The following is a 13499-nucleotide window of genomic DNA, read 5'->3' as shown; positions in this document are numbered from 1 at the left end:
ATTTTTGGTTTGTCCTGTTTGACTTTTAGTAGAACTTTGGAGAGCAGAGGCAGAGGGGGAAAGGCATAGACTGATAGTTTTTTTCCAGCTGAAGGGCAGAGCATCCACGTTCCAGGCTTTTTTGTGATGAGTTCTTATGCAAAATTTGTCCAACTGGTAGTTCTGGGGTGAAGCAAAAAGATCTATGTCTGTATTCCCCCATTTGCATGTCAACATGTTGAATATCCATGGTTCCAGTCTCCATTCATGTGGGTCCATAAGATTTCTGCTTAGTTCATCTGCCAGAGTATTCTGCTTTCCTGGCAGGAACTGAGCTTGTAGTTATACTTGGTACCTCAAGGCCGTGTTCCACAATGCCATGGCTAGTCTGCAGAGGGGGTAGCAATGTGTACCTGCCTGTTTATGTACCACATAACCGTGGTGTTGTCCGTCTTTATCATTTGTTGTCCTGGATGAAGGAAATCTTTGAAGGTTGTCAGTGCATTCTGTACAGCTAGCATTTCTTTTGGATTGATATGAAGGTGCATTTGATTTGGGCTCCATTTGCCCTGAATACACTTCCTTGCCAGATGAGCCCCCCATGCATAGTCTGATGCGTCTTTAGTTAGGGTTTGGGTGGCAGGGGGTGGTGTGAATGGCAGTCCCTTGTTTTGGTGGCAGGCCTCTGCCCACCATAGGAATTCTAGTCACAGACAAGGTATGATAGGAATCATTGTTTCCAGGCTGTGACAATGTTGACTCCATAAACTTTTTAAGTACCACTGAAGTTTCCCCTTACTTAGATGACTGGCTTATTCAGGCAGACAGCCAGGAAAAGCTGCTCAAAGACCTGGCCTTTGTAAAGGACCTACTAACCTCCCTAGGGTACACAATCAATGAAAAAGAAATACAAACAGGTACCCACCAAAAGGATAATCTTCCTGGGAGTGAGTCTGGACACAGCATCCCAGATGGCATGCCTTACACCAGAGAAACAAATTTTCCTATCAGCTTACTTCTCTCAACTGGCCACCATGCCCCAGCTTTCTGCAAGTAAAATCATGCAAGCCCTGGGGTTCATGGCCTCTTGTATACTCCTCATTCCATATGCCAGACTGAATATGAGGAAACTTCAGTGGTACCTAAAGAGCCTTTGGTGTCAACACTCTCAAGCTCTGGAAACTCTTCTGCCTATTATTCCTTGCCTGAGAAAGGAATTTCTTTGGTGGGCAACAGCCTCCTCCCACAACAAGGGACTGCCCTTCTCCCCACACCTTGCTGCCCAGACCCTCACCACAGATGCATCAGACTACACTTGGAGTGCACACATGGATGGCAGGTGCATACAGGGCCAATGAAACCCCCAGCAACTCCCCCTGCACATCAGTCAAAAAGAGATGATGGCTGTGCAGCAGGCCTTGATAGCTTTCAAACCCCTTCTCTCTCTCCAGGGGTTCTCCAGATCAAAAGAGACACCACTGTGATGTGGTACATCAACAAGCAGAGAGAGACTCACTACTATCCGCTGTGCAGGCTGGCCATGACCCTTTGGTTCACAGCCTCTTCCATGCTTTGCCTCCCGCACCAACCATCCGCTCAGCAAATTCTGCACCAGGGATCATCACTGCATGGCTTGGAAAGTGGATACCCTGTCCTTCCCCTGGGTAAACCACCTCTTGGTCTTTGTCTTTCCTCCCCTGCCCCTTATTCCCAGGGTACTGCTCAAAATAAGGGAGAAAAAACCAAGGACCATTCTCATAGCTCCAGAATGACCCAGACAGCACTGGATTCCAAGCCTCCTAACCCAGAGGGAAGGGAAATTCATGCACCCCCAATTGCAGACACTCAATTTGGCAACTTGGCATATACCCTAACCCCTGACCAATCTGTCATCCTCAGTAAACAGGTTCTGGATGTTATACAAGAGGCCAGACACCCTAGCACCAGAAAGTCTTATGCAGATAAATGGCAAAGGTTCTGCACCTGGATCCAGGCTAAGGGGGCCAATATGTCACAGCCCTCCATCCCTCTCATCCTGGATTACTTAGCTGACATACTACACAGTGGTATCCCTTTCTCCTCTATAAAAATTCATGCCTCTGCTATTTCTGCTCATTTTCCCACTGAGCAGCTTCTTTTTTCACACCCTCTGATTAAACAGTTCCTCAGAGGGGCTAGCATCTTGAGGCCCCCCAGAAGAGCACCAACACCAGCTTGGGACCTTTGAAACAGCTTTTTCTGCAGAGTTAAACTTTCTCTCCTGGAAGACAGCCTTCCTCCTGGCCATCACTTCAGCCAGAAGAGTCTCTGAGCTGCAAGCACTCATGGCTGTAGAACCCTTCATTGTCTTCCATGCAGACAGCGTATCCCTCAGAACTAATCCATTTTTCATGCCCAAGGTGGTGTCCAGTGTGGCTCTCAACCAATCCATCCATTTTACCCACCTTCTTTCCTAACTCCCAAAACAAGGGGGAAAAGGATTATGCACTCTCTAGATGTACACAGACAGCTCAGATACTATCTGGACAAGACTAAACCTTTCAGAAAGTCTGATCAATTGCTGGTTAGCTTCCATTTCCAAATGGATAGCACACTGCATCCATTTCTGCTACAAACAGCTTGGCAAGCCTCCCCCTAAGGGTGTCAGGACACACTCCACCAGAGCAGCCTCCACTTCTGCAGCTTTCCTCAAAGGAGTCCCCACCAGGGACATCCTGGAGGCTGCCACCTGAACATCTGTTCACACTTTTACCAAGCATTACCACCTGCCTCTCATCTCCATATCCAGGGTAGGATTTGCCTCTGCAGTCTTGCAGGGCATGCTAGCCAGCCCCTAGCTTCCTGGACTGCCTCCACCCATTTCCTCAGCTTTGGGAATCAATCCAAATGTGATGACTGCAACAGTGAAACAAGAAGAACATAGTACAGCTGTGTACACTTACCATAAATGTAGATGTTTGAGTGTATTCACTGTTACAGTCCTGGTTTCCCTCCCTCCATCCCCCTTTCTTTTTTTCTTCCTTTTTTTTCCTTGTTTTTCTCCTTTCCTTACAAGGGACGTATTGGTATTTATTTTCCACTGGTGGGCTGATGTAATGGCATCAGATGCCTTTGAACTTCAAACAACAGTAAAAATCCTTTATTGGATATAAACAGAAACAAAAGTTCAAGTGTAGTAAAATCCCCTTTTTTCAAAGTCCAACAATAAGCGCTTTCGGATTATTGCTATAAGCTAGTGCATCAATCGGGCACTTGAAGCTTGGTCCTAACGCACTTGCATATTATATGCTTATGTGCCTTTGTCCAGCTCAATGTAGCTGATTATTGTTTGCCCAGGATTATGGTTTTAGTAGGATGGTTCACTTATTTGTATGGTATCATCTAATGAATCTTTGGTTAAATATAGATGCGTTATTCAATATGTGAGAATTCTATAATACTACTGGTCTAACAGCCTTGGGAGACTATGCTGATTGGTTCTAGAAAGTATAGCCTTCCTGTTATTGGTAGCAATTCACACACAGTGATTGGATGACTTTTCTAGCCCAAAGTACACAGATTGGAATGTGAGAATTTAATGCAATTGGTGTGTCTTTCTATAGAGTGCATTGTGATTGGGTACAATTCCCAATGATCTAATATAGGATAATATATTCCTTTCAGTTCTGCAATAAGTTTATCATTATAAGTTTGCATTTTAGTTGGACACTCTATGACTGCCTTTAATGCACTTCTGCGCCACATGTTAATGCGTTTCTGAACGCTGTATAAATTTTAAGCACAATGTAGCTGACATTTTTATTACCTTTTGGGTTCATAAATTATTTATTTGCACTACACTAACTAGTGAATCTTCGCTTAATCATAGACATCTTATTTATTCTACGATAATTTTACAAACTTCTTAAACAGATATGGGAGACTATGCAGATTGGTCTTAGAAGGCTTGTTTTTCTTGTCATTGGTTGTAATTCATGTGTCATTATTGGATGGCTTCATTTGCTTAAAGTACATTGATTGGACCATGACAACTTAACGCAACTGGTGTGTTTTTAGAGTGCATCAAGATTGGCTATGACTCCTAATATCTTTGATTACATTTTCTCTAAACCATAGGATGCGGAATATTATGCTTTTGATGTTTTTATTTATATTAAGATACATTTTTTAGCACTGAAGCCAGTATAGCATGGTTTCCTAAATGTTTACATTAATTGATATGTTAGTGGCACGTAAGTTAGTTTTTGTTTATCTTATGCATTTTCTGCAACATTTTACTAAGAACTGTTTGCGGTCAAGAAATGCCCTTATACTTGCCATTGAGATTTATCATTACATATTACTTCTATGTTTTGTCATCAAATTTCCAATATGCGGATGAGCTGATACTTTACTTTCATTCCGATTCATCTCCGCCATCAGTGGAGAATTAGATACACAGTATTATGTCATGGAGAAAATTAGTCCTTTTTTTTATATGTTTTTGCAAACCACAGCATGTTAAGATATAGGGCCTTTTAGGCACTTATTAAAGAAGTTATTTTTATTACTGTTGTTTACCATGTACAGCTTTTTTTCCCTTGGCCATCAATGTGATATGATTTCACAGACAAGTGTGAAATGGCTGTTTTTTAATGGTCTGTTTCAGCTATTGAGCAGCTTCTGTTCATAAGTATATGCTGATTGGTCTACAAGTAGTGTCTGATATGTAAATTAGACATTCTTTGATTGATTTATCCAGGTTGTATTTTCCTCATTGTTTATTGGTTATTCCAAAAAAAGTATCGTGTACTACTTCGATGGTGATTGGCTAGTGTTTCTTTTTAAATGCTCTTCCCCATCCTTTAAATTAAGATCTGATGAAGGATTTTTCTGAAAGTGCTCATCATTGGACTTTGAAAAAAGGGGATTTTACTACGCTTGAACTTTTGTTTCTGTTTATATCCAATAAAGGATTTTTACCATTGTATGAAGTTCATTGTGGTGTCACTTGTTTCGCATCTTTTTCTTCAAGTTTACAAAGCGAGATACCTTCAGCAGCTGCAGGTGTTTGCCTTCCTACTGATGCAGAAATACTAAGTCTCTGGTATTCAGGCCGACTGAGGGCTACCCTGGCAGGGATAACCCAAATGTGATGACTGCAACAGTGAATACACTCGAACATCTACATTTATAGTATGTGTACACAATTGTACCTTTTGAGGTTGCCTTGCTTTCAGCCACTAGCACATCGCTTGAGGTTGAGCAGACATCCGACTTGAACGTCGAAGGGGAACCAAGGCTTGAATGCATTGAGGACCCTAGGGGGTAGCGCGCAGCTCTGCATCTGAAGTTCTGGAGTCTGCACCATCCAATACTAGGCCAATGTCCAACCTTCCTACCTTTCAAAAAATAGTGTCTCCAGCTAAGAAGAAGCCAAAGACAAAACATTTATCTGCTTTTAAAGTGGCCCCTTCTGATTGGCAGGCCTTTTCCCAAAATCTTTTTCAGGCCTTCATGGCCCTTAAACAGACTTCAGCAGTATTTCCTCCTTTCCCAGGCCCCCAACCCTCCCAGAAAAGTGTTAGGGATCCTGAATCATCAGAGGATTCATCCTCTAAAGAAAAGGAATCCTGAGATTACTAACCTAGATACCCTCTCCTTTAGAATACATTTAACCAGAAGAGGAGTCTGTAGGCGCTGAGTCCCCCATGGAAGAAATTTCCTTTGGGGAAACCATTTTGAAAATGGGGGAGTATTTAAATGGGATACCACCCAAATTTCAGATGTTCAAAAAAGGTACTACCAATTGATACAAATGGATTTACCTAGTTATTCTGCAGTTCCACCTGTCCACCCAGCCTTCTTGGATGCATTTCACAATGCCTGTCAAAATCCAGACTCTCAAGCCCCAGCCCCTAAGAAGCCTGATCACTTTTATAAAGTCCCTGAGGATTGTAATTTACTTCCCTGTTGCCTTTAAACAAGGAAAGTAGAATCTTGGAAAGATTAGGTAAAAAGACCTACACTTCAGCAACTTTAGCTTTCAGGGCTACAAACTACCAGACTCACATGACTAAATATTCTGTAGAATTATTGTCGTAGGCTAATGCTGCCATCTCAAACCTCCCCAAGTCCTAGGGTAAAACTTTAGCCCTGTTTCATTTGGGAACCTCCTTTCAAGTGGCCAAGAATTCCATAAAAAGCAGCTATGACACTGCTGAGGTTTGTGCCATGGCAGCTGCAACTGGGTCTGTGCTTAGAGGGTTTACCTGGCTCAGACTGCAACCACTTCAGGATGATTTTAAATCCAAACTGATGGATGCCCCCCCCCCTTAATAACTCGTCTCTGTTTGGCCCTCCTGCTGTGTCACTTTTCAAGTCCCTACAAGAAAAGACCAAGGAACTCAAGGAATTAAAACATCTCCTACTTTGACCAGTGCCAAGATTCCATAGTAACTTCCCTTCAAAACCTGTTTTTTTTTTCCATAGCTGCTCCCAGCACCAGAGCAGTAAGTCTTCTAGAGGAGGAAAGATACCTCAGAGGACCAGAGCTCTTCCAAATCCTCCTCAACAAAAGCAACCCTTTCCTGGCAGAGCAGGAAGTGTGTGACTATCCTGCTTCTGCCCTCCCCCCTCTCAAAAGCTCTCAGGGTGTGGGAAGGTATTACTCAAGTCAACTGGGTCCTTTCAGTCATAGGAAATGGATATTTTATGGTTTGGCTATCGACTCCCACCTTTTGGGTGGGTGTCCCTCAACCCCCCCCCCCAGAGATCAGCGAAATCTCTTCCCAGACCACCTCTCAGATCTGCACTTACAGGGCTTCATTCAAAATGTCCCTGCCAATTCCAATGGAAAAGGATTCAACTCAAAGATGTTCCTGATACACAGAAAGGATTGCACCTTGAGGCCAATTCTGGACTTGTCCCACTTCAACACATTCTTAAAGGTCCCTTCCTTCAAAATGCTTACTCTCCAGACCCTTTTCCCTCTGCTCCTCCCTCAGGGTTTCATGGCATCTCTGGACATAAAAAGATGCCTATCTGAACATACCTATCCACCCAAATTTCAGGAAATATCTGCATTTTTCTGTGAGTTCCTGGCATTTTCAATTATCTGCATTACCCTTTGGCCTCTCTAACGCTCCAAGAGTTTTCACTAAATGCTTGGCTCTGGTCATTGCCCATTGCAGCTACTAGGAATCCAGATATGTCCATACCTGGACAACCTACTCCTACAGGCCCTGAGCCTGCAGTACAATCTCCAAACCACCATTTCCCTACTGGGAAACCTGGGGTTCACTATAAACTACAAAAAAATCTACCATCTCCAACCCAAAACCACATCTTTCTTAGGTTCAGAATTCAGACAGATGTACTAAGAGTATCTCTATCCCCACAAAAAGCAGATGATCTTCACAGTTTCTTCCAGTCTATTCTACCTTTACACCACATCACAGCCAGATAATTCCTCAAGGTACTAGGGTTCATGGCCTCTGCCATACCCATGGTGCCTGTGGCAAGGCTACACATGAAGAAGCTCCAGTGGTTCCTCAGATCTGTCTGGGCCCAACATTCACATCCTCTAGAATTCCCCGATCACTTGCTTGAAAAAGGAAAGCCTCTGGTGGTATCAACAGGTAAGCCTAAATCCAGGACTACCTCTCCACCCTCTAGACCCAGTCCAATAAATTTACACAGATACATCAGCCATGGGCTGGGGCATGGCCATGGGAAATACACTGTCCAAGGAAAGTGGACCCCCTCCCAGAAAAGGGAACACATCATCATAAGGGAAATGAGAGCATTGCTCCTGGCCTTTCAAATCTCCTGACCACTTTTTTTCCCAGGCCCACTGAAGTTGTTTACAGACAACATGACTGTGCTCTGGTGTGTGAACAAGCAGGGGGGAGGGACCAGATCCTACCTCCTTTGCAGGTTGGCTCTACTTGTATGGGACTTCCTGGAAAAACACAACATGACCCCCTCCAAAAGAAACCTTGTGGCAGACTCACTGAGCAGATCCTGGACTCAATCCCACAAATGTATGCTTCACAGGGATGTGTTCCTGGATATAGTCCACCAATGGCATACTACAAAAGTAGACCTGTTTGCCTCCCCTCTGAACAGACAACTTCCAAGATTTTGTCCCAGAGTCCCAAGTCCTGTAGCTTGGAAAGTGGATGCCCTCGCTTTCTCATGGAAGGGAATGTTTCTCTATACATTCCCTCCCCTTCCTCTCATACCAAAAGTCCTGCTCAAAATCAGCAGGACCAATGAAAACTCTTGCTGGTGACTCCCTTCTAGCAAAGACAACACTGGTTTCCCCTTCTCCATCAACTAGCTCAGGGCCATTACCACAGGTCACTCCACAGAGTGGACCTTCTCACATAGAACAAAGGATCCCTAGATCACCCTCACCTATTGACTCTTCAATTGACTTTGTGGGTGATCGGGTTCTAATTCCTTTCAGACACCTTTTTTGTGAAGACATGCTCAGGGTTTTGCAGGAGGCCAGAAAACCCAACATTAGAAAATCATATGTTTTCAAATGGAAAATATGTTCATTATGGTGCCAGTCTAAAGATCAAAATCCATTAACCATGGAAATTCCAATGGATGTTCTTCGTGTTTCACTGTTGCAGTCATCACATTTGGGTTATCTGCTTGCAGTAGCCCTCAGTCAGCCTGATTATCAAAGTCTTGGGTCCTGCATCAGTTGCTGTCTCATCTTCCATGATGTCAGGTAGTCAGGGGTATAAAGCATGCAGCTGACACCATTACATCAGTCTTTCTTGCTGTGCAGTGCCAAAAGCAGAAGCAGCTTGCAAGTGCCAGTCAGCCGACTCCTGAAATTTTCATTTTCGAGTTTCAGAACTGAAGTTTTCAACTAAAGCTAAGTACCCCGTTGGGGAACATTTTTCTTGCTCTAAACTGATGTCAGTAAAAGTCAGTAATTGTATTTCTTGTGGAAAGCAAATACCTCATAAAGATTTTAATTCGTACTGTATTCCTTGCCTAGACCCTGACCACAACGTACCTCGCTGTTGGTTTTGTGCCTTATTTAAACCACGAACTATTCATCGTTGGTATATTTTCGCTTCTAAATATTTTGGTACTCGGTTCAATTATCCAGATATGTCTTCGGTAAGCCAACCGACTACCGACATTCTGAAAAAAACGCAAAGATGAAGACAGAGACAGGCCACCTAGGACCAAAGCTGCCGACGATGCTTGTCCTAAATTAGTCGCCAGTTTGCCGGTATTCAATGAGGCTCTTTTGCAGCCCCTGATACCCGCTACTTCAGATTTGCAGGCCTCTACTGAGACCCATTCGGAGTCCGGTATGCCACGAGATGCTTCAACTGTGGAACCTGCAGGCTTCAACTGTGGAACCTGCAGATGTCTCTACCTTGGATGGGTCCAAAGCCACTGTGCAGGCACCGGCTTCTGAGCGTGTATTCAGGCCTACTGACTTGGATATTAAACCGATGCCATCTTCTTCTACAAGACCTAAAACTCGAACCATGCTTGGGAAACCGACGCCCAGACCGCATGGTCAGGCCTCTATGCCTAAAAAACAAATGATAAGAATGGCTGAAGACCTTATTACTTTAATCAGGGGAAGCCAAACTTCACCCTCTAAGAGACTGAATTTGCTTATGATACTTCTGACCAGGATTCTGAAATTTCTGTCTCCTCTGATGACCAGGATTTACCCTTATCCACCTATGAGGATTCTGATGCAGAGGACTCCATTCCCTCTGCTTCCTCCCAGAGGATTTTTCTTTTGGTGAAACCTTGCATACTCTTAGGGAGCATTTTCACTGGGAAAGCCAGGATTACTCTGATTCTAAAAAGAGGCTTAGAGATTTCTTACTCCTGCCCCAACACAGGCCTTTAGCTATCCCTCCTGTGCTGGACATTGTTAACGATGCCTTTTCGGAGTCTAGCTTGGCCCCTGACTCTCTACCTCCTGCTCCCAGAAAACCTGATAGATATTACAGGGTTCCTGATTCTCACAAGTTCCTTTTTAAAAATCCTACTGCGTATCCTGAGACCATTTCACAGGGACCCAAGGGCATTAAGGCTACTACTGCCAAAAATCCTACCCCCTCTGATAGAGATTCCAGGGCCCTGGAGAGATGGGGTAAGAAGGTATACACCTCTGCAACCTTGGCCTTAAATTGCCAGTTTCATATGTTAAAGTATCAGCAGCATATTATTGGATTGCTTAAACAGAAACTTATGTTGATTCCTGATTGTGCTGAAAATAAGGATTTACAGGATTTAAGGCATTCTGCTGAACAGGTTGGAAAACATACCTTGCAATGTGATTTTGATTCACTACAGGCATCTTGCAGGGCTGCTGTCACCGGGTCTGTACTTAGAAGGCATGCTTGGCTTAAGGAGAAATCTTTGCCAGATCATGTTAAAACTAAATTGCTGGATGCTCCCTTAAATCAGGACCGCCTGTTTGGCAACAAAGCAGAGGAAGTTCTTAAAAAGATGGAGGAAAAAGCTAAATCTATGCAAACTGTTAAAGATTTCTTAAAAGCGCCGCCTCCAAGATTTAGTAGGCATTGGCCCTCAAAAAATTGGTCCTTTCCTGCCTCTTCCAGGCCTTCTCAGTTCAAACCCAGAACCAGCAGAACAACCAGGCTTCAGTCCCAGGGTACACACAGGACTAAGCAGTGGGGGGCTCCCACTTCCAAATCAGGGAGTAGTAAGACTGCCCCCTATGGTAAGCTGTCTCAATGACTTAACTTTGAAACTTCCTAGCACTTCTCAACTGACTGCTCCTTTAGGGGGAAAGATTGCTGTGCAAGCAAAAAACTGGGAACTCATTACCCAGGACAAATGGGTTTTAAACATAGTTTCCCAAGGATACAGATTTCACTTCCACACTTTACCAACCCCAAACAGTTGGCCAGATCTACCCCCAAATAAGTGGGCAGAGGCTCAAAAGTAAGTACTCTCTCAAGATTGAAGGCTATTTAGACTGTACCAGAAGAGGAAAAGGGACAAGGTTTCTACTCAAGACTTTTCCTGGTACCCAGAAAAAGACAACTCATGGTATCTTATCCTGGACCTTTCTATCCTAAACACCTTTTTGGTGATTCCAAAATTCAAGATGCTAACTCTTCACCAGTTGCTTCCCATGATAGGCAAAGATGCCTGCTTGGCAACACTGGATTTAAAGGAAGCCGACCTGCACATCCCAATCAGGGAATCTTGCAAAAAATACCTACGCTTCAAAGCAGGCTGCATGCACTATCAGTTCTCTGCACTGCCCTTTGGCTTATCTACTGCACCCAGGGTATTCACAAAGTGCCTAGCTGCAGTCATTGCATTTTGCAGGCAAAGAAATATTCAAATATATCCATACCTGGACGATTGTCTAATTCAGGCAGAAAGCCAGGACATACTTTTGAATCATCTGGCATTTGTACAAAAGGTGCTAACTTGTCTGGGGTACACCAAAAACAAAAAGAAATTACATCTGGTACCCTGTCAACAAATTATATTCCTGGGAGCAAGCTTGTACACAGATGGCTTTCCTCACGCCAGAGAAACAAATTTAATTTGACAACTTCAAATTAGTGGTCACGAAAACCCTGCTATCTGCAAGGCAAATACTGCAAGCCTTGGGGTTCATGGCCTCATGCATTCTACTAATTGCATATGCAAGACTGTATATGAGGAAACTATAATGGTATCTAAAAAGCCTATGGTATCAACATTCTCAGGATCTAGAAGCGATGATTCCTATCATACCTTGCCTACTGTTAGAATTCCTTTGGTGGGCAGAGGCCTGCCACCAAAACAAGGGACTACCATTCACCCTACCCCCTGCCGCCCAAACCCTAACAACAGATGCATCAGACTATGCATGGAGGGCTCACCTGACAGGGAAGTGCATTCAGGGCAAATGGAACCCAAGTCAAATGCACCTGCATATCAATCAAAAAGAAATGTTAGCTGTACAGAATGCTCTGACAGCCTTCAAGGACCACATGACTCCAGGACAATTAATGGTAAAGACGGACAACACTACTGTTATGTGGTACATAAACAAGCAGGGGGGGTACCCATTCCTACCCCACTGCAGACTAGCCATGACTCTATGGAACACAGCCTTGAGCTACCAAGTGCATCTACAGGCTCAATTCCTGCTAGGAAAACTAAAAACACTGGCAGACGAACTAAGCAGAAATCTCATGGACCCACACGAGTGGAAACTGGAACAAAAGGCTTTCAACATGTTGATAAACAAATGGGGGAGCCCAGATATAGACCGGTTTGCCTCCCCCCAGAACTACTAATTGGACAAATTTTGCACAAGGACTCCCCACAAACAAGCTTGGAAAGTGGATGCTCTGTCCTTCAGCTGGAAAAATCTATCAGTTTATGCCTTTCCTCCTCTGCCTCTCCTCTCCAAAGTACTACTAAAGATCAAACAGGACAAACCAAGAATGATACTGATTGCACCAGACTGGCCACACCAACACTGGTACCCCCTCTTGCGCAGTGTGCCACAGCTAGCCCCATGGCACCTGCCTTAGACACCTATCCTGCTGTCACAGCAGGAGAGCCAGATTTTGCACCCCCAGCTTCAAACCCTGAACCTGGCAGCCTGGCTAATTACCTAATGTCTCCGTTACCATCCCTCAGTAAACAAGTGTTGGATGTCATTTTGGAGGCAAGGAGGCCTAGTACTAAAAAATCTTATGCTGAAAAATGGAAATGATTCTGTGCCTGGAACCAAACTCAAGGGATGGCCACAGCAGAGCCCAATTTACCTCAGATTCTTCAATACTTAACTGAGATGCTTCACAAGGGCCTTTCCTTTTCCATAGGTAGGTATCTAGGCTAGGTTATTTATATTTATAAGCCAAATTATGCATATTTGCTTCACCTATATTATTGTGGTATTACTACTCCATATTAAAAAATGTGCCATGTGCTCCATTTTTTGTGTGATGATTGTCCACAGTGACCCAGAGATCTCCATCCGTAAACTCATCATTCCATCCACAGGTCTAGATTTCTCTTGAACAGAGTCAGCGGTCGGTGCTCTGCCTGGACAGGATTTAGATTTTATCACTCAGGGGTCTCTATCTATCTCCCCTAACCTCCAGCCCTATTTATATCTGTGCGTGCTAAGGTAGTAAGCGCTGCTCTAGTGGTGGTTTGGTGGATTTTTTTTTTGAGTGGAGCATGTCCATTAATTCGGGTTGGACATGGCCTTGTACATGTCACCTCTGAGCAGGCGGTACTGAATAGAGCTGGAGTTTCTTCAATCTGGCAGCATATGACAGATTTTGGAGTCCCTTTATCCTTTTGGTGAGGAACTTTTGGGGTCTCTCCAATTGCTGCAGATGTCGGGTGAGATACATCGAATATCATTGGTCTGATAAGTGAAGAGTACAGGGAACAATGACCTCACTAGATCTGGATGTGAATCCCTTCATGATCAGGTGGGCAATGTAGAAGGTCTTTCTAACCACTTTAGCAATGTGAGTGTCAAGGCCACTGTC

Source organism: Protopterus annectens, chromosome 9.part0 (genome assembly GCF_019279795.1).
Source record: "Protopterus annectens isolate FY-2018-M chromosome 9.part0, PAN1.0, whole genome shotgun sequence".
In the NCBI taxonomy this organism is placed as follows: domain Eukaryota; kingdom Metazoa; phylum Chordata; order Ceratodontiformes; family Protopteridae; genus Protopterus; species Protopterus annectens.
The sequence above is the reverse complement of the archived record's forward strand: the minus strand, read 5'-3'. Positions refer to the sequence as shown.